General features: G+C 39.0%; 1 protein-coding gene across 2 annotated transcripts in view; it reads right to left on the reverse strand.

Annotated features, from left to right (window-relative positions):
• The window catches only part of DIP2B (disco interacting protein 2 homolog B), a 232,092-nt gene that overhangs the window by 190,542 nt on the left and 21,074 nt on the right, over window positions 1–20,476 (reverse strand). The gene's annotated exons all lie outside the window — the stretch shown is intronic.

Below are 20,476 nucleotides of genomic sequence, written 5' to 3' on the forward strand. Positions count from 1 at the left end.
AGCCGCTCCGCGGCATGTGGGATCTTCCCGGACCGGGGCACGAACCCGCGTCCCCTGCATCGGCAGGCGGACTCTCAACCACTGTGCCACCAGGGAAGCCCAAGATTCAGTTCTTTAAAAATTATTCAGAATAAAACAAAATTAAGAGCACAGAGACATAAGCTAAACATTTCTACATGTAAAGGAGATCATTATAAAATAAATTTAAACAGGAAATCATGAACAACACACAGCTTTCTTAACAGACCCTACTCTCATCCCTGACTTGGTCACTGGAAGAGAATTCCAACTTACAGTCCAAACCCAGAGTGGTTGTACTGAGAGTTTCATTGCTCTGGAGTACTTTCTTTGCTCTGTTTCAAAGGTCATGCAGTTGGTTGATTACCATAAAATTTAAACTTTAACTAAGAGACATGAACAAGCTGTAACCTGCATTGGGGAAACGTGAACACACATTACTGCAACACTAGAAAACTGTACATTTCCAGAACAAATCCTATCACTTCTTAAAGAACTTAAGAACTATTATTGTACACTGTGATGTTTGAAAACACACTTCTTTGTGTCTTGCACTTTAAAATGCACGTCAATACAATGCATCATGCAGCTTAACTGAATGTCCAACTGTACTCACTCATATGTATGTGTGTTTGTGTGTGTATACATAAATTTATGTATCAATACATATATACAGGAGTATGCATATAAATACATACAATTTTAAAGGGCATCCTTGTTAAGAGTAGCTAGTTGGATCCATATCTCCCCCTTACTGTTCTCCATTAATTTTTCTTTTTTCTTAAGGTTGCTTTATTTGAAAAATCACAGAAAAGTACACACAAAAAATGTAAAAGTCACCCATAATTATCAGCCATAGTAAGAAGTGAAAGTTCCTTACTCTGCCTCTCTAAACCCAATTCCAATGGAAATCATTAAGATTAATGAGTTTTTTCCTATGTTTACACAAAGTTTAACATATACACACTTCTTTTAACACAAAAATGAAATCATGCCATACATACTGTGTCACAGCCTGATTATTTTCACTTAATATATCAGACATTTTTTAGCTCAGTACCTGTATAGCTCATTTTTTTAATGAATGAATAGTAAAGATGATAGTAAAAAAAAAATAGTAAATTTTCACCATTTTTCTACTGACAAGCGTTTAGTTTGTTTCCCACTTTTGCTCTTAGACTAATGCTTAGATTAACATCTCACGATATATATTTTTACCATTCTTGCTATTATTTTTGTGCGAGAGATTACTAGACATGGAATGTGCTGGATCCCAAATTACAGAATGTTAACCCTGCTCTGAGTTACTGCCAAATTATCTTCTTGAAAAAATGGTACCAATTAATATTTCCATTAGGCATTTTAAATGACTCTTTGTCTAGGGTTGTAGTCATCATTAAATTACACAGGAGGACTTCCCTGGTGGTCCAGTGGTTAAGAATCTGTCTTGCAATGCAGGTGATGCAAGTTCGATCCCTGGTCAGGGAACTAAGATCCCACATGCCGCGGGGCAACTAAGCCTACATGTGGCAACTAAGCCCACGTGCTGCAACTAGAGAAGTCCACAAGCTGCAACAAAAGATCCGGCGTGCCGCAACTAAGACCCGATGCAGCCAAAAAAATTAATTAATTTAAAAAAATTACACAGGGAAATTATTACTTCCTAGATATCTTTCAATCTTTTGAGACAAACTTTAATTTTAACTACCAATCGAATCAATAATCAATGGTTAGGGCTTCCCTGGTGGTGCAGTGGTTGGGAGTCCGCCTGCTGATGCGGGGGACACGGGTTCGTGCCCCGGTCTGGGAAGATCCCACATGCCGCGGAGCGGCTAGGCCCGTGAGCCATGGCCGCTGGGCCTGCGCGTCCCGAGCCTGTGCTCCGCAATGGGAGAGGCCACAACAGTGAGAGGCCCGCGCACGGCAAAAAAAAAAAAAAAAAAAAAAAAAACAATGGTTAAAGTTAAACATAAAAGTTTGTCCCTTCCTCCCCAAAAAAGAGTGAAATTGTTTAGAAAGTGCTATTTTCACTAAAGCCAAGGGATGAAAGGGCTTCAACTAAGTTTGTGGTTAACAGTGCTGTGAATGTCAAGGAGGAAGGGAAGTAAAAATAAGCCAAGGTAAATTGTTAACCTTTGAATAAGCAGCTTCAGTAAAAGGAATAAAGCCTAATAGGAAGTGGTATCTTTTTTAATTGTTTTGTAAATAATGCATTTCTAAATTATTTATACATAAAACCAGTTATAAGTTCAAAACAGACATCTCATTTAAAAATTCTTTCTCCACTGCCTACTACATTAGCCCCTGCAGATTGAGACATAGGGCCGTGATGTGATCATTCTTGGTTCAGAAGTGTCCCTATTTGAGAGCTAACACTTGTTAGGCACCTATTATTTGCAGAACAGTGGGCAGATGCTTCACATGCATTACCCTATTTCATCCTAACAAGCATGTGAAGGAGGTATTACTGGACTCATTTCCAAATAAGAAAATTGAGACGCTCAAAGAACAAAATAGCTTGTCTAAAACTAAGGGTTGGAAATATCTGAATCAGTCAGGTTCCATACTGTGCCTTATTCCACCACCTATGGAAGGTAAATATGTGGCATACATGTCCTCTTCCTGCAACAAAAGCAGAGGTTTCTATTCACTGATCTCAGGCATGGCCTCAGATTCTCCACAGCGCATACCTCCAACCGACAGGAAGGAGTAAGCATCTAAAACTGTATGCCATCCCTGGAGTAAACCATGCTGCCTCTCGCTTAATACTAGTTCGTTGTATTTCCCAAAGGGCAGGACTAACTTTTGCTACATTTGTACATATTTGCACAAGTGTGCATAAACAATGAACCGTTTTCATCTTATTTGAGAAAGGAAGCACATCTGGTTGGCCTAGGATAGGGTAAGATGATGGAATCAGTGCAGAGTGGAAACAAAGCTGACAGGCATAGCAGCCTGCTTTATTCAATTGTCCTCATATCTTTTCCATAGAAGGAACTGTAAAATCAAGAGGAGGAATCCTGATTTGTTTCTAATAAATTCCTCAATAAATCTTACTTTATATGTACTCGGATTTTTCTCTCTGTTAAAAAGGTGTTCCATAACTATATTCTGTAAGTCTTTCTTAAGGTGTAAAGAAATTCTGAAATCTACATAATTCATACTTGTATACAAAATTTAAGTAGATAAAGCCAAAAAAAGCAAGATATTATAAGAGTAATTAAATTATAATTTAAAAATAACTTTGTGTCACACTATTCATCCATCGAAAAAACATTCACTAAACCCCTACCATATACCAAGTGTTTTCCTGGACAATAGGAACAGAAAAATGAACAAGATTCAGTCCTGTCCTTAAAAAGCTCATTCTATTATGAAAGACATGTAAAATATTACATATGCTTTGCACGATAAATACAGGGGTTAGGAAACTTTTTCCTAAAGGGTCAGATAGGAAATATTTTAGGCTTTACTGGCCGAAGGCAAAATCAAGACTATTATGTAGGTACTCATATAACCATTTAAAATGTAACTCTGTTAACTGAAAAACGATTCTTCACTCCTGGGTCATTTAAAAAAAAAAAAAAAGATAACTGACTGGATTTGGTCTTCTGGCCCTAGTTTGCTCATTCCTGCATTTGGGAAGACTGAGATAAATAAAGTGGTGGCTTGAAGGAGAGAGCAATCAGTTTTGCAAAGGCAAAAACAAAATGCTTCACAGAGATGCTGTGCTGATTTGAATCTTTGAGGATAAGTAAAATTCTCCAGGAGAACAAGGGCAAGATAAGTCTTTTAGACAAAGAGAATAGATAGCTACAAAGCAAGAAACAATTTGGCAGTCAAAACAATCTTGAAAAAGAAGAACAAAGGTTGGAGGACTCACACTTTCCAATTTCAAAACTGATTTTTGACACAGGTGCCAAGATAATTCAGTGGAGGAAAGAAGAGTTTTCAAAAAATGGTGCTGGGACAACTGGATATCCATCTGCAAAAGAATAAATATGGACCCCTACCTTACACCATATACAAAAATTAACTCAAATGGACTAGAGACCTAAAGGTAAGAGCTAAAACTATGTAACTCTTAAAGGAAAAACATAGGTGTAAATCTTCATGACCTTGGATTAGGCAACCATTTTTTTTAGATATGACACCAACAGCACACACAGCCAAAGAAGAAATAAACTGGACTTCATCAAAATAAAAAACTTTTGTGTTCACAACTCTTTGTTCTATCAAGAAAGAACCCACAAAGTGGGAGAAAATAATCGCAAATCATGTATCTGAAAAGAGTCTACTATCCACAATATAAAATAAACGTACAATTCAACAATAAAGAGACAAACAACCCATTTACATACCTACTAGGATGGCTATCTACAAAAAGACAGATAATAAATGTTAGCAAGGATGTGGAGAAATTAGAACCCTCATACGTTGCTGGTGGGAATGTAAAATGGTGCAGCCACTTGGGAAAAAATCTACCAATTCCTCAAAAAGCTAAACACAGAGTTACCATATGACCCAGCAATTCCACTCCTAGATATATACCAAAGAGAGCTAAAAATACATGTCCACACAAAAACTTGCACATTAATGTCCACAGCAGTACTATTCATAATAGCCAAAAAGTAGAAACAACCCAAACGTTCAACTGATAAACTGATAAACAAAATATGGTATATCTATACAATGGAACATTATTCAACCAAAAGAATAATGAAGTACTGATACATGCTACAACATGGATGAACATGGAAAACATATTAAGCGAAAGAAGCCAGACACAAAGGCCACATATCATATGATTCTGTTTATATGAAATGTCCAGAATAGGCAAATCCACGAAGACAGAAAGTAATTAGTGGCTGCCAGGGGCTGGCTGGGTGAACAGGGAGTGATCGCTAACAGGTAAGGGTTTCTTTTGGAGTGATGAAAATGTTCTGGAATTACATAGTGCTGATGGTTGTACAACTTTGTGAACATACTAAAGACCATTGATTTGTACACTTTAAAAGGGTGAATTTTATGGTATGTGAACTTGATTTTTTTTTAAATTGAGGAACAAAAAAAAAGGAAGAAGGAAGGGAGGGAGGGAAGAGGAGAGGGGGAAGGGAAGGGAGTATTTTGGCATGCTTGGGGAACTAAAAGTAGACCACTAGTTCTCCCCCAGACCACTGTAGCAACTCTCTAAGTGGTCTTGGAGCTAAAGTGGGCTCACCACACCCAAAATCTGTCTTTCAAATAACATGGGCTACCCTTCTAATATAGAAATTTCATCAAGTCACTCCTTCGGTTAAAACTGGTCAATGGCTCTGACTGACTACAAAATAAAATACAAACTCATTAAAATGACTGACACAGCTCTTACTGATTCATCAGGCTCATCCGAGGCTGCTCCCCTTTACCTACCCAATGCTGAATCAACCTAAGACCTGAAGTCCCACAAACTGCCAATGTCTCTTCCATCCCCATGCCTCCTTCTGCCTTCCTTAATCTTGTCTACCTGGCTAACTCCCATCGTCTTCGGGTCTCAGGTTAAGCATCACTTTCTCCGAAAGGTAAAATTTGGTTCTAGTGACAAAGACGGTTAGCTGTTCTGCAAAATTCATCCTCCTCTTCTAAGTTAGGGAACCCCCATTTTTACCTAAGCACTTGGGTAGGACCCCCGTTTTTAGCTAACTACAGGGGTAGCTATATAATGAAGCTCTCACCAATGTAATATAAGCACAAGGGTCCATGGACCTTCTTTAAGAGACAGCTCTATGCCTTTTCTTCTTCACTCCTTTCCCCATCCTACTGCCTGAATGAAGAGGCTGCCATCTTAGGCCGTGAGGTTGGGGCCACACATGGTGGAGCACTAACACGGATACTCTAACACCATGAAATACCACACCACCCCCCAGTCCACCTAAGTAAGCATTTATGTGAGAGGGAAGCAAACGTCTACCTCACATAAACCACTGTTAATTTGGGCTTTCTGTCTATCTCAGCTGAACGCGACTCTAATACAGAACTTCCCTGTGTTCCCTTACTTCCTTTGACATATGTCTCACAATAGAACGGATGATAAGCGTTGTCACTGTTTTTTCTGTCTTCCTCTAGTCTAGACTGGGAGTTCCCAAAGAGAGGGCTATCTAATTTATCCCTAGCCTGGCATAATATCTGGCACACTGTCTTGGCACATTAATAGGTGTTCAAAAGGCATTCACTGAATTCAATTGTATTGATAACCAAGTACCAAGTCATTAACTTCAGCTATCTTGCCCCTTCTTTATTTTCAGTCCAAGTATGACAGGACTTCCTTTTCTGAACATGTCTCTCAGTACTTCTCCCAAATTTCTGCCCCAAATCTCAAACTGAGCTATTTTTTTCCTTTTTGAACATTGTTGAACGTAAAATGTATTTTTACAAAATTACAGTGTTCTCAGCATCTCTTCCATGTCAGCAACTCTAAAAGATTAGAAATAAATTCATCATTGATTTAAAAGCCTGTATTAAGTATTTACTCTGTGTCAGCACCATAAAAGCAGCTTAGAATATTAATTAGGCATCCCTGGTTCCTGGCTCTCATGGTCTGTTCAGTCTGGTGTTTCACTTTGAGGACCCACCCCTAGCCCAGCAAGAAATGTCAAACTGTGCTTTACGGGGACTTATGCTAAAGGAACTTCACGTTTGTGAGATTTGACTCAAACCAGTTTGTGACATGCCTGTACCCTGTCCCTTCTCTGTCTCTATCTTTGCCTCTCCAGCCTCCTATCTCCTCCAGGCCTTCCAGTCTGATGTCTAACTAAGCAGCTTTTCCTGCTCTGACCCTCCCAATTTATTTCCTGGTCTACTTCCTATCCCCCTAGTCCCTTCATGGAAACTTTTTATACAGCCTCTTGATAACTGACCTCTGACTTGGTCCTGCCTACTCCTCTTTTTAAATATAAATATATATATATATATATATATATATATATTTATTTATTTATTTATTTTTGGCTGCATTGGGTCTTTGTTGCTGCATGCAGGCTTTCTCTAGTTGCGGCGAGCGGGGGCTACTCTTCGTTGCAGTGCGCAGGCTTCTCATTGCGGTGGCTCTCTTGCGGCGGAGCATGGGCTCTAGGAGCGTGGACTTCAGTAGTTGTGGCACGTGGGCTTCGTAGTTGTGCTTCGCTGGCTTTAGAGCACAGGCTCAGCAGCTGTGGCGTGTGTGTTTAGTTGCTCCGTGGCATGTGGGATCTTCACAGACCAGGGCTAGAATCCGTGTCCCCGGTATTGGCAGGCGGATTCTTAACCACTGCGCCACCAGGGAAGTCCTGCCTACTCTTCTTGAATACTATTTCAGAGGCAAAGGCAGTGTCCTAAGTTTCATATCAGTCTCTCCCTCTCTCCCCCATGCAGACACATCAACCCTTTGAGGGGATGTGATGTAATGGAAAGAGCACTGGCTTAAAAGCCAGAGTGGCATGGACGTGTATGGCCTTAAGAAAACTAATAAACCTCTCGACCTTCAGTTTCTTCAAATATAAAATGGGGATTCTATCTATCCATTAGTTACTATAAGGATTAAAGAAAATTCATGTAAAGGGCCAAGGGCAATGCCCAACACAGAAGACTGTCAGTCATCATGACTTATTTTAATACAAAGAGGTAAATATTATAATAGATCTGAAGTCTTGTAATAAATTATAACAATTAATATTAATACGGAAAACCTAGTTACAGTTCCACAACATTTACTGAGCACTAACTCTAAGTTGTGCTAGGTACTGGAACTGTTAACTGTAAACAAGGAAGTACCTGTCCTCAAGGGGTTTTCATTGAGATAAGGAAGAAAAGCAAGTAGAAAGATAATCACAATAGAGTGAGGCAAGGACCCAAACACAGGTTAAAAACAATTTTAAAACAAAAGAGCATAAAATATTTTAGATACACATTGAACATGTCCAGGGAAGGAGGAAGGCAGAAGGCACAGTAGGAAGGATGGAGTGGCAACAGCAAATGTAGAGACACTTTTGTGAAATTTAAAGGAGAACGGCACCTGCCTATTGGCCAATTTGCACTGATTACTTTCCTCCTGTTCAAATAATCAGAGCCACAGACCAGCCTACTAACTCATACACTCGTGTAAGATTCTTATACTTCTGCTAGTCCCCTTCCCCACCCTCCTTCAAATCCTAGGGTTATGAAAAATCCACACATGAAATACAATGTCAAAATACAGCACACTGGGAACAGGACAGCAGCCAAAAAGCACCCAATTCAAACAAACAGTTAAAGAAGACGAAAAATCAATGGGCCAATTGGGGAAATTCTGAACACATGCCTGAATACTTGACAAAACTAAAATTTTTCTTTTTGTAGGTGATAACAGTATAATGGGGTTTTTTTGTTTTGTTTTTAAGAGGTTTTTTTGTTTATTTTTTTGTTTTTGGTTAAGAGTTTTTTGTTTTGGTTTTTATTTTCTAGAGATATGTACTAAAATATTTATGGATAAAATGATATAGCTGGGATTTGCTTTAAAACAGTATGGGGTGGGGGGAAGACAACAGAGTTATAAATGAAATAAGACTGGTCATAAACTGATCATTGTTAAACTGGGTGATGGGTACATAGGGATTTGTTATACTATTCTTTCTACTCTTATGAATGAGATATTCCATAATAAAAAATGTTTTTTTAAGAAGCACTAATCTAGACAGTCTATAACAGTAGAGAATAATATTCATGAAGTTTATTCTTTCCTTTTGTTCATTTAGAAATCCAAGGCAGAAGAAATATTTTAAAACTTACCTAGTCTCCAGTTCCCTTTGTTTTTATAAGATATTACAGATATATCTTGTTTTCTTTTTGGAACCTCAAATCACAGAAAGGATAGAATAAATTCTTAACCAGGAGACAATGCCTATATGTTACTTCTCTACCCTTAAAGAAGAGAATTCATTTTAGGATTCCCTCATTGTCTTCCGAAGGAATCAAAGGATGATTTAACACAGAAAATTATGACTATATTCTTAGAGGGAGATTAATTTTTTAGCAAAGAAAAACTTTTAAAAAAACAGTTCAAAAAACAAAAACAGTTCAAGTATTATGTGTTTTTTAAAAAATCAATTATTTTTTTTAAAAAGTGCAAGTGGTTGAGCTGTATAAACTGAACTCCTGGTGTCTACTGACAAACGCTGATTGGAAGAGTTACCTCCACAGGATAAAAGCTTAAACAGGAGAGGCAGTTTCAAATCTAGATATGACTCTGAAGCCAAAAGGAGAAAAGTGGGATAAAACAATCTTTGAATATATGCATTTATAAACCTTTAGGATAACTTATATCTTTATTCTAGCTCTCTTAAAAATTCTGGTTTCTCGGGAATTCCCTGGCAGTCCAGTGATTAGGATTCTGTGCTTTCACTGCCGTAGGCCTGGGTTTGATCCCTGGTGGGGGAACTAAGATCCCGCAAGCTGCGTGGTGCGGCCAAAAAAAGTTCTGGTTTCCCAAAAGCATATGTAAATTCAGTTTGTCCTTACAAATAAATAAATGTTTTTAACCTTATTTTTATCCTTTACTTCCTAATAATAGTAAATAAACATTTATTGAGCTCTATGGGCCACAGACACCTGCCATTAATTATCTCATTTAATCCTCACAAAAGCCTTACCAGGTGGGTTCACTATTACCCTCATTTCAAATATGAGGAAACTAAAGTTGAAGGAAGATAAATACCATACGAAAATTGCCAAACTAGTAAACAGAAGAGCTAGAATTCCAACCTGAGTCCTTAACCACTAAATAATACTTCCTTTCTGTCTTTTTGCCCTCAGTACCTATATTTTTAGCTTTTGATTTGCAGCTCTTATTTTCTTCTAAGTCTGGAGAAAAATAAAGTCAACTTTTACTCTTTTATATAATCCCTACTTTTTAAATGGATAGATTAAAACATATCAAGATCCTATGCCACTGCGTGCAATTTAAGCATTAACTTGTATGTACAATACTTAGTATAAAAACATGGTTCTACTAAGCCAATATTAAAAGGGATTGAGCTTTTAGTAGTCTCCCAGGGTTAGAGAGAAATTTCACCGATCCATCCACGTGCTCAGCTGGTTCCCCCTGCAACAAAGGGCCCACATTTATTTGTAAGAGAGCTGGCACTGCTGGGGAGGCAAACCATGGCCATTATGCTGGACAAAGCTAACTATAACAGAACTTCTGATTTTATTATCCCCTTACGCACTGTCCTCCAAGTAGGTAACCTCTGGCAAGGCACGATGTGTCTACATTTTTACCAAATTAACACTGTCAATTTTTTAAAGTTTACTGTGTAATCAAGAGAGACCATTAAGAGAGTAAAATGTCAAGCCACAGAGAGAAGATATTTGCAGTGTATGCAACCAATGAACTCATCCCCAGCATATATAAAGAATGCCTATAAATCAATAAAGAGACAAACACAATTTAAAAATTGCCAAAACATTTAAACAAGTACTTCACAGAAGGGCATATCCAAAAGGCTGATAAACATATGAAAAGGTGCTCACTATCAAAACCACTAGGAAATACTACTACTATGTATCTACTAGAATGGTTAAAAGTAAGAAAACTAACAACACCAAGTGCTGGTAAGTACAGGACCAAACGGAACTCTCATACATTGTTGATGGGAATTTGGTATAATCACTTTGGGAAACCGTTTGATAATATCTATGAAAACTGAACATATGACCACACATTTCCACTACCAGGTATATATCCAAGGTATAGCACCAAAAGACATATAGAAGAACATTCATAAGAGCCAAAACTGGAAATAAACCGTATGTCCACAAACAGTAGAATGAACAATAAATTGTAGTAGAGTCATGCAATTAAATACTGTATAGAATAAAAAGAATTAGCTACTGCTGTAAGTAACAACATGATGAAACTCACAGATACAATGTTGAGTAACAGAAGCCAGGAACTAAGGAGAACATACATATGACTCCATTTATGTAAAATTCATATCAGGCAAAACCAATCAATGATGAAAGGAGCCGGAGTAGTGGTTAACTTTGGGGAGGTAATAACCAGGAAGGGGCACAACTTCTGGATGCTGGCAATTAACTTACTCTTTCTTGATCTGGGGGGTTTCATGGGTGTGTTCATGTTATAAAAATTCACTACAAATTCTCTAAGCTATATGTTTATCATTTGGACTCTTTTTTTGTATAAGTTATACTTCAATTTAAAAGTTTACTTTATAATTTTTTTTTTTTTGACCACACCACAAGGCTTGCAGGATCTTAGTTCCCTGACCAGGGATTGAACGCAGCCCTTGGCAGTGAAGGCGCTGAGTCCTAACCACTGGACCACCAGGAAATTCCCTGAAAGTTTACTTTAAAAGCAGTTTACTGGAGAAAAACTGAAAGCTACCTATAATTCCAACAGTAGGTGAATATCCAAATATTATGGTATATCCAAACCCATGGACTATTACTTAGTCATGTTTTTAAAGAATGATGAAATAGGAAATGTTCAAAATAGTTTTTTTTTAAGTTAACTAAACTGAATTTACTGCAGTACCTCGATTTTTTTTTTAAAGATATGTAAATAGAAAAGTGACTAGAGGAGACTTACTTAACAGCATTAGTGTTTATATTTGGGCGTTAGGTTTTAGGAAATAGTCATTTTCTTCTTTAGTTTCCTTTTTTTTTAAAAATTAAGCATGTGTGGGACTTCCCAGGTGGTTCAGTGGTTAAGAATCTGCCTGCCACTGCAGGGGACACAGGTTCAAGCCCTGGTCCGGGAAGGTCCCACGTGCCTTGGAACAACTAAGCCTGGGCACAACTACTGTGCCTGTGCTCTAGAGCCCGTGAGCCACAACTACTGAGCCCGCACACCACAACTACTTAAGCCCGCACTACTAGAGCCGGTGCTCTGCAACAAGAGAAGCCACTGCAATGAGAAGCCCGCGCACTGCAAGGAAGAGTAGCCCCCACTTGCCGCAACTAGAGAAAGCCTGCACGCGGCAGCGAAGACCCCATGCAGCCAAAAATAAATAAATAATTTTTTTTTTAAAATGTGTTATTTTTATAATGAGGGAAAAGTTATTTTAAAAACATTAACGGCTTGCCACAGACATTGAGACTATCTTAACCTTAATGAATTTACCCATGAAAATCTATCTTGGTATAGGATCTGTAGCACTGAAACCACTGAACCAGACCAACAATACCAGAAACAACTAGAAATTTGTTTTGGTTATGTGTTTCATTTTCTTTGTATGGCCAAAGTGAGAAACAGTGTAATCATGAGTCTGATAAAAGCTTTGCAATTGTTCTAGCACCCGTTCGACTTTGCTGATGAACAACACACATGTGACATAATAAAATCCAGACAGGATTTAACAAGTAAGGAATATCAAACACAGACCCTGTTATTGTCAAGGTTTCTAGGTGTGGTTGCAGCTCAAGTATAATAAGATCATTTACATCTCTCTGAGTCAGTCACCACTCTCCTCTCTGTGTCTCTCCTTCCACATCAGACGTGGGCAGGAATATAACACTCTATACATAGCACAGATCTGAGCAAAACGGTATATTTTAGGAGAGTGATAACTCAGGAATAAAAAAATCTTTTCCTTTTATGAAGGGAAATGAAGAGAGGAAAAACTTACTGAAATACACATCTACGAAGATGAAAAAATGAACTTTTAAACGTGTTTATGAATTCCAAGACAACTGTAGCCTTTTACCATTTTATTTATGAGATTCTCTAGCCTGCCCTAATTGTGTGTGTGTGTGTGTGTGTGTGTGTGTGTGTGTGTGTATGTGTGTTACCTTCCCACACTACAGGTTGGAGAGTACAAGGAATTAAGATTCCAGAAAGTTCCAAACTTCAAAAGGTCACACAGCTGGCAATCACACATACCACTCAAGTTCACAGAATTCTAGTAGAAGTCTAGTCCAAAATTTAAGGGGATAAGAAATGCTACAGTAAGCCACAACACAGGATTAAACATTTTCTATTTGTATTTCTCTTAGCCTGCCTTTCTCTCTGTTCTCCAAACAGAAGTTGTCTGTGACCATGGATTAAAAAAAAAAGAAATTTCCCCTCCAACTGTCAGTACATCAGTTCAGTTTTTATACTGCGACAATGCAAACTTCAAACCGGAATTACAACTATTACTAACACCCTAAGCACTTTTAGGGATTTTGACTCTCATTCAAACCAAGTACACATGGATCCCTTTCCCTTACTAACTTACCTTAAAAATAACTAAAATATTAAATACAATATTTGGGTCATTTTCTCCCCATCTTTTCCTCCAGACTCTATAAATATTGTTAAGATGGGACTAATCAATAAATAAGAGCATCACATTCTGTACGGGAAAAACTAACATTTCTCTACAATACATTCACAAATATTTTAAGTCATCCAAGACCAAAATAAAATTTCTAAAAGGCTTTCCCATGGTAGGGCACAGAGATCACGAAGTATTTTGTTTGGTGAAATATGAAAAGGAGATGATATAAGAAACAAAGTGCTCGCATTTTAGGAGTTAATATGGACATTAAGTGGGTTGTTGCATCAACCCCAATTTTCACTTTCTAATCTCCTAAGCCATACATAAGTCTAAACTATTATCAACTTTCTTCTTCCACCCAACTCTGAAACTTGACCTTCCTGAATTAAAACTGGCATCATGGCCAATTTTTCTCAAGTTTATACAGTACATGTTGCTGCAAAGAGGTGGTGCGAGTGAGGAGGACCTCTGGGATTCCTCCAAAACTTGAGGTTTAGGTTCTTTCATAAACCAACTGAGGATGGGCTTCCCTGGTGGCGCAGTGGTTGGGAGTCCACCTGCCGATGCAGGGGACATGGGTTCGTGCCCCGGTCCGGGAAGATCCCACATGCCGCGGAGCGGCTGGGTCCGTGAGCCACGGCCACTGAGCCTGTGCGTCCAGAGCCTGTGCTCCGCAACGGGAGAGGCCACAACAGTGAGAGGCCCGCGTACCTCAAAAAAAAACAATTAAAAAAAAAACAAAAAAACTGCTTACATCAAGCAAGTTCCATTACCCAAATTTAATACCACGGTGTGATCATCAGAAATTTTCAAGCAACTCCCATAATATGTTTAAATGGAAGTATTACCATGTTTTGTACTTCAGGAAGCACTCAAAGAATGACACTTGTCTTAGAGTAAGAACTCCAGAGGCCTGTGAGTGATGTTTATCAGAGGGGGTGCATCTTTAAATGAAGGTCAAACAAAACTGTTCCACAAAGTTTACTGGTATATAAAATGGATTTTTCCTTATGTCTGAGGCCAAATTTATCAGTTCTATTGCCAATCAATGAAAATTGAACACAAATTTCCCAAGCTCTGTGATCAGTTGGTTTTTAAATTTTTATTTGTTATTATTATTTTTTAATTTATTTTTGGCTGCGTTGGGTCTCCATTGCTGTGCATGGGCTTTCTCTTGTTACGGTGAGCGGAGGTTACTCTTCGTTGCGGTGCCCGGGCTTCTCACTGTGGTGGCTTCTCTTGTTGCTGAGCACGGGCTCTAGGCGCAAGGGCTTCAGTAGTTGTGGCACACAGCCTCAGTAGTTGTGGTGCACGGGCTTAGCTGCTCCGCAGCATGTGGGATCTTCCCGGACCAGGGATCGAACCCGTGTCCCCTGCATTGGCAGGTAGATTCTTAACCACTGTACCACTAGGGTAGTCCTGATCAGTTGTTTTGAATGATCTATTTGCTCAGTCACCTGGTGCTCTGAGTCAGTGAGGCAATATAGAAAAATTGTTACCCAAAGTGAGTCTGTGTTATTTAGAGTATCAAAAATCATTATCAAAAGCTTGGCATGCTTCATTCTGAGAAACCTTACCACTAAAACAAAAACAAAAACCAAAATCTTCACAATTCAAAAGCTTAATTAACCTATAATAAATCTCTTAAATTTTTTGAACGCTTTCAAAAATATTCTTTGTCCTCAGATAGCAAATGTTTTTGATAAGTCTCCTTTATCCTGCATGATGCTGACAAAGGAAATGTGAGTGACTGATGGTAGATGAAAAGGAAAGTAACAGAAAAGAAGTTTAAAAAGTTACAAACTTGACATAAACACTATAATTCAAGCTTGGAAGTACTTACAAATAGACTAACTTGATATAGATGGCATTGTTAATGACTCTACAAAATCTTTAAGCATGCAAAAAAGCACAGTTAACATTATGAAAGTTGCACTGAATTTTTCCACATTTATTAATGCAAATTTCTCTTATCAACTCTTATCCTTTTCTGTGTTTTCCAAAGAAAAATAGCGAGTATGTTCAGTTGATTTTTTAAAATTCCAGACCATAAAATTAAGGGCATGTAAGGAACTATGGAAAATACGAAGTTTATAAAAGCATTTTTAATCATTCACAATTTCCTATCCAGAGATTTTGTTCTGTTTAATTCTAGACTTTTATATATGCATTTGAAAATCCATGACTAAAGGTATAAAAAATATATATATATTTAAATGTAGAAGGCATACACAGGAATGTTCATAGCAATGTCATTTGCAACAGCAGAAAACTAGAAACAACTGAAATATCTGCCAATTGGTGAATGAACTAATAAAATGTGGTGAATTCATGCAATGGAATGCCAGAGCAGCAGGAAAACAAAAAAAGAACTACAGTAACCTGCATCAGCAAGAATGAACCTCCTAAACAATGCTGAGCAAAAAAAAAAAAAAAGCAAGTCACAGAAGAATACACACAGCATGATTCCACTCCTAAAGTTCACAAACCTACAAAACTAAATAATACTTTGTTTGGGATACATACAAACTATAAAGCAGAAATAGGGAATGAGTAACAAAATTCAGGATGATGGTTACATTTGAGAGTGAGGTGAAAGTAACAGGACAGGCCCAACGGGCCTTCAGAGGTATTTTAAGGTTTCAGTTCTTAAACTAGATCATGGACAATTTGCTGTTTTTCCTTAAACTGTGCACACACATAACATATACTCTTTTGCGTGTGATATTCCATAATAAAAATGTAAATAGCTAATAAGACCTATTCAACTCCAGAAGAAAACCACACCAACTACCTAATCAACCTAGTGACACATTAACTGCAAACAACCACGAATGACATCTGAGGAAACCCAACAGAACAGGAAAAGTAGACCAAGATGGACCTCTGGAAAAACATGGCCCAAAGGAAATATTAGTTATTTCAGGAATTAAAAGAGAACTTTAAAAAAAATGCTAATTAGCATGCTCAGAGGATATCACGCCTATAAAAATTAAGAGGGCTTCCCTGGTGGCGCAGTGGTTGAGAGTCCGCCTGCCGATGCAGGGGACACGGGTTCGTGCCCTGGTCCGGGAAGATCCCACATGCCACGGAGTGGCTGGGCCCGTGAGCCATGGCCGCTGAGCCTGCGCGTTCGGAGCCTGTGCTCCGCAACGGGAGAGGCCGCAACAGTGAGAGGCCCACGTACCACAAAAAAAAAAAAAAAAAAAAATTAAGAATAAACCTGCTGTTAAAACGGAAGTAAAAGAGAGAGAGGAAAGACAGCAAACACAAAACAGATTTAAAAACATAGCACATGGAAGGGAAGAAATAATAAAACAAAATTCTCCCTGAGCTCCAGAAAGACAACCAGTAAATTCAAAGAGTCTTCTAACCCCCAAACAGGATGATGGAGGAGACAGGCACCTAGACACACCCTAGGGAAAACGTCAGAACGTCAAAGACGAAAAGCAAACCCTAAAAGCATCCAGAGTATAAAAACAAGTTACATTCACAGAAATGACGATCAAATAAGAGATAAAGATGTTACTGAAAGGCAAGGACTTAAAAGTTTAACTCTCTTGCACCCCATATCAAAAATAACTACTCCAAATTTTAAGAATACAAGAAAAATGAGAACTTAAAGTACAAGAAACAACAGCAGTTGAGTAAGACCGAGAAGGAATATAGAAAGCAGAGACGAAATTGAAAGTAGATCCAGTAGGGACTTCCCTAGTGGTCCAGTGGTTAAAGACTTCACCTTCCAATGCAGGGGATGTGGGTTCAATCCCTGGTTGGGGAGCTAAGATCCCACATGCCTGGAGGCCAAGAAACCAAAACAAAAAACAGAAGCTATACTGTAACATATTCAATAAAGACTTAAAATAAAAATAAAGGGTTTTTTTTTTTAAAAAAGAACACTAATATGACTGCAAAAACTCAGAAGGAAAGAGTACTGGAAATGGGTACACTTCTCAACTGTTCATAGCAGAGAATCAAGACATGCTTCCTAAAGGTGACTTAACATATTGAAAGTTATACTACGAACTGATAAAAAATGGCTACACCTTGGGAAGTGGGATGGGGCTGGGCGGGGGGAGGAGGGAGGCTATTTTTCCATTTCATGGAGTTTTTCAACAATGTTCCCATGCCATTTTTTTTTTAATTTAATAGGAAAAAAATGCACAGTATTCTTACAAGTATTCTCATACCTCATTTCCACTTCAATAACCCTTAAATAAGACCATCTTTTTTCCTGCTTCATAAAAACAAACACACAGGGACTCAGGAATGCTGCTGGTCTCAACTACGAAGCCCAGGTTAGGGCACTGAAGTCCTGAAGCCCCCAGAGCACATTCCATCTTTACTGCTGGTTTCTTTTGCTTCCCCCCAGACCCCAGGTCCTGTCACTGTCTTTGTAGCCAGCGTCATTCACACTGACGACTTTTATGACACCCTGATCTCACAGTTGGACACAAGCATCACAACTGTGTCCCCTCCAAATTCATGCTGACCACACTCTGTCTGCCTACAAGCACCAGCATTGCTTTCATTGTTTCATTAATTCCTCCGGAACTCCCCTGCAGCTGCTGCTCTAATTCTTTTCACATTTCTCAAAACCCCATGCTTCCATCTTTCTGAATATTCTTTTCCCTTTAATCCCACACCAATTTCCTCTCCCTAAATCATTTTTTTCAACCAAACCATTCTTCCTGTCTCAGAGAGATGCTCCTCCCTCCTCTCCAACCTGACGGCAGCCTGCTCTCAAATTCACCCTCATCTACCCTCCAGGGATCTAATCTGTGTCCAAATCTCCCGAGCCAACACAATCTTTTCTTAGCCTCCATTCTTAGCCTCCCAGGCCTATAAAGATTTCTCAGTATCCTCTATTATTAAAAAATAAAAATAAAGTAAGAGAAATAAGTACTCCTTTGAACCTGCCCTTGTTCTTTAATTCATTTTTCCCAACTTCAAACTAAGAAGCCTACAGACTCATTGCTTCTGTGTCCTCATCACTTTTTAATGTAGCCTCTGGTCCAGCCACAGGACTGGAACTGACTAATCCAATCATCTGTACTCCCTCATCTAATTCTCCTAACCTCTCTGTAGCTTTAACATAGTTGAGTATTTACCTCCATAAAAGCCACTTACTATGCACCCCAGTACACCTCCTATTTCTGCGATCACCTCTGGCAGCCTGGATGACTCTTCTTTCTCCTCTAGCTTCCTAAATACAGGCATCCCCCCTTAGCTTCATTTTTCACTTTCCCTTTCAAAGATCTGACTCACCCTGATGAACCTCATGAAGATGATGCTCAAATCCTCCAACCGCTCCAGGATATGTCACCATTTCTAACTGCCTATTGAACAGTCTACCTGAATGTCCTGCCAGTGCCACAGATTCCATCATGTCCAAAATTATATTCATCATCTTCTCCCCAAACCAGCACCTCAGGTATTTCTACGTATAACGTAAACATTCTCCCATTACCCCAAATTAAAATCTGGGCCATCTTTGACTCTGCTGTTACCTATTTCCTCACATATTACCTTTCTTCCCCTCAATGTTTTACAATAAGGAAAGTAAAGACAAATAAGACATGATTTCCAGCCTCTGGGAAGGATAAACAGAAATGTAAGGGGGGACTTCCCTGGTGGTGCAGTGGTTAAGAATCCACCTTACAATGCAGGGGACATGGGTTCAATCCAGGTTCTATCCCTGGTCGGGGAACTAAGATCCCACATGCCGTGGGGTGACTAAGCCCGTGCACCACAACTACTGAGCTTGTGCACCTCAACTAGAGAGCCCGCGTGCTGCAAACTACAGAGCCCATGCGCCCTGGAGCCTATGCGCCACAACTAGAGATAGAAAACCCACACACAACTAGAGAAGCTCATGCAGCACAACTAAGAGCCCACGCGCTGCAACAAAAGATCCCCCATGCCTCAACGAAGATCCCTCATGCCACAACCAATACCAGCCATAAATAAATAAATAAATAATAAATAAATCTTAAAAAAAAAAAAAGGAAAGAAATGTAAGGGAACACAGGCATTACCAAAGATAAACACGCAGGATGCTGAGGTTGGGGAGGCATAGAGGGACAAAGGGAAGAGGAGATGCATTAGGAGGGGAATTTGATAAGCTGTAACTTGTAAGAGTCAGAATGAAAGTTCCATCCCCTAAGCCTCACTAGACCAAAATAATAACAGCACACATCCTGAATAATTAAATGTATACCTCACTTTAGGAAAATTCAATATATAAGTTTTGACTGAATGAATATAAATTAGGCAACTGATGATTCTCATTATACATGGATTTCCTTTAAATGATAACTGTCTTAATGAATTTAAGATATCAACAGGATTTCCTCAGGAATTCCCTGGCGGTCCAGTGGTTAGGGCTCTGCTTCCACTGCAGGGGGGATCCAGGTTTAATCCCTGGTCGGGCAACTAAGATCCCACGTGCTGCGCGGTATGTCACGGCCAAGGGAAAAAAAGAAAAAAAAAAAAATATATATATATATATATGATTTTTTTCTTCATACATTTTCCTAAACCATACTCACAGGTCACCTCAGGAATTAAGAGCTGGAAAGAACTAGATTCCCTCATCTAGCCACTTCATCTCCCAGCGGCCAGGAAAGGTTAAATGATTTGCCTGAGGTCACAAAGAAATAGCAGATATGGGACCAGAACCCAGTGACCTTTTCCCTGTTACCTCACTCACTGCCTCTGACATGCCTCATCTCAGAATGCTTTCCCAGTTGATTCCCGTAAAAGGCAACAAAAATGACAATCTGTAAAGAGGGTCCAGACGTCAGGTCTCTTTCAAAAGTCTTCAACATGTTCTCTTAGACACACACACACACACACACACCATAAATTCCAGGAAAATAGGGGTCTGGCTATAACTTAGTTCTCTGTAAAAATGAGAAACGGGTCCTCAGCTTGTTGATGCCAAATTGACCTGAAGACTCTCTTGTCCCCTAGGTTCTCCCCCAAATGCTGATAAAGTCGTTCTTCTTCCCCCAAATAAAGGCCTAACTGGAGTTCTAACTATTCAACTAATGGCTAAAAAACTTAGAATTGGGGGGAATGAGGTGGAGGCACATAGGGTTTCCCCCCATTCCCCATCAGAACTGGGATGGCTTGCAGCAAGGGTCCCCAACCCCCGGGCTGCTGACTGGTTCCGGTCCACGGCC

This window comes from Stenella coeruleoalba (assembly GCF_951394435.1).
Source record: "Stenella coeruleoalba genome assembly, chromosome: 11".
Lineage (NCBI taxonomy): Eukaryota > Metazoa > Chordata > Mammalia > Artiodactyla > Delphinidae > Stenella > Stenella coeruleoalba.